This window comes from Cebus imitator, unplaced genomic scaffold (genome assembly GCF_001604975.1).
Source record: "Cebus imitator isolate Cc_AM_T3 unplaced genomic scaffold, Cebus_imitator-1.0 Scaffold13, whole genome shotgun sequence".
NCBI classification, from domain to species: Eukaryota; Metazoa; Chordata; class Mammalia; order Primates; family Cebidae; genus Cebus; species Cebus imitator.
The window spans coordinates 12141489-12143886 of NW_016107328.1; positions in this window are offsets into that span (position 1 = coordinate 12141489).

A 2398-nucleotide genomic window follows, 5' to 3' on the forward strand; every position below is an offset into this window, starting at 1 on the left:
ATTTTGTCCTTAAGATTGTCTTGGCTTTGTGGGCTCTTTTTTGGTTCAATATGAAATTTAAGGATTTTTTCCAATTCTGTGAAGAAAGTCAATGCTAACTTGATGGGATCACACCAAACCTATAAATTACTTTGGGCAGTATGGCCATTTTCACGATATTGATTCTTCCTAACCATGAGCATGGCACGTTCTTCCATTTGTTTGTGTACTCTCTGATTTCCTTGAGCAGTGGTTTGTAGTTCTCCTTGAAGAGGTCCTTCACATCCCTTATTAGTTGTATTCCTAGGTATTTTTTCCTTTTTGTAGCAGTTGTGAATGAGAGTTCACTCATGATTTGACTGTTTGTCTGTTATTGGTGTATAGGAATGCTTGTAATTTTTGCACATTGATTTTGTATCCTGAGACTTTATTGAAGTTGCTTATCAGCTTAAGGAAATTTTGGGCTGAGACAATGGGGTCTTCTAAATATATAATTATGTCACCTGCAAATAGAGACAATTTGACTTCCTCTTTTCCTAATTGAATACTCTTTATTTCTTTTTCTTTCCTGATTGCCCTGGCCAGAACTTCCCATACTATGTTAAATAGGAGTGGTGAGAGAGGGCATCCTTGTCTTGTGCTGGTTTTCAAAGGGAATGTGTCCAGTTTTTGCCCATTCAGTATGATACTGGCTGTGGGTTTGTCATAAGTAGTTCTTATTATTTTGAGATACATTCCATCAATACCTAGTTTATTGAGAGTTTTTAGCATAAAGGGCTGTTGGATTTTGTCAATCAGGCACACACCTGCCTCCCAAAGCACTGGGATTACAGGTGTGAGCCACTGCACCTGGCACTCTGTATCCTTTTGCAAGTGTTCACAAGCCATCTTTTAAATAGCTTGTTTCCAGAAGCCAGCTTGCACAGGTATTGGAGGGGCAAAATCTCCCTTGCATTGTTGATTGGAAAAGTAGGACTCAAAGATATTTCTAGATAAGAAAGCATGATTAGAAATGGACACTAAAGAGTGCAATTGGGAAGTATATGTTAAGGTAATCTCGATAAGAGGGGATGTTTTACATTGCCTTTGTTTTTTTTTAAGTTGACACTAAAATATATTATTATTTGACCAGATTTGTCTTTTGAAGACTTCTCTCCTGATAGGCACTTCTGCAACAAATTTGTATATTTTGACAGAAATATTTTGTGATTATTCTTAAGGCCAATGAATGGACATTTATGATGGCTCATCATAAATATACAATAGTATATTGTATATACAATACTATATACAATAGTATTATAAATATATAGTATTATTATAATGTGTTATTGTATATTGTAATACTATATACAATAGTATTATATATATACAATAGTATTATATATATACAATAGTATATATATAGTATATATAATACTATATGCAATACTATATTCAATAGTATATTTATATATTAATTGATGGGTTGCATTTTTTTCTTTGAGCTTATACAATGTTTTAGAAAGTCTACCTTTTATAAATATCAAGTTGGATATTATGTGTTGCATTTGCTAAAAAGAGTCAATAGTTAAGAATCTGTTTCTTTTATATATGACAGATTGCATGCATACAGGATGTAGAATCCCTTGCATAAAACTAGTATGTTTTGCTGAAGTACTTGTTAATTTGGCTCTAAAATATTTATTCTTTTCCTAATATATAGCATTTATTTTAAAAAGATTAATCCCTTCACCCATTTCTGCAAGGCTCTTTTGTAGCTCAAAAAATTACCATAAAGGGAAAGATGGCACTCCGGCCCTCTACTACAATAACTTTAGAGTGGAGGTCAGAAAACTTTTTCTGTAATGGCTCAAACAGTAAATACTGTAGTCTTTGCAAGTCATACAAGCCCTGCTGCATCTACTCAGCTCTATAGCTATAGTACAAAAACAACCTAGACAATAGTGAATGAATGGGTGTGGCCATATTTGACTCATGGTTGTAGTTTGCCTACCCTTGCTTTAGTGTACCTAAATTAACACTGTTCCTATAAAATATCCAGTAAGATAAACAATACTTTAGTGCTTAAAAGAAAGTTATAGAATTTTTTTCTTTTAGAGTCCTTTAGGAAAAGCATCATGTATTTCTTGGAAAGTATTCTCTATTTTAAATATATCTATACAGTTTTATTGTTTTCTTACCCTGAGATATTTATTAGGAAGGGGTATTGCCGGGTGCGGTGGCTCACGCCTGTAATCCCAGCACTTTGGGATGCTGATGCGGGTGGATCACAAGGTCAGGAGATCGAGATCATCCTGGCCATGGTGAAACTCCATCTCTACTAAAATACAAAAAATTAGCCAGGTGTGATAGCATGCACTTAAGAGTCTCAGATACTCAGGAGGCTGAGGCAGGGGAACTGCTTGAACCCAGGAGA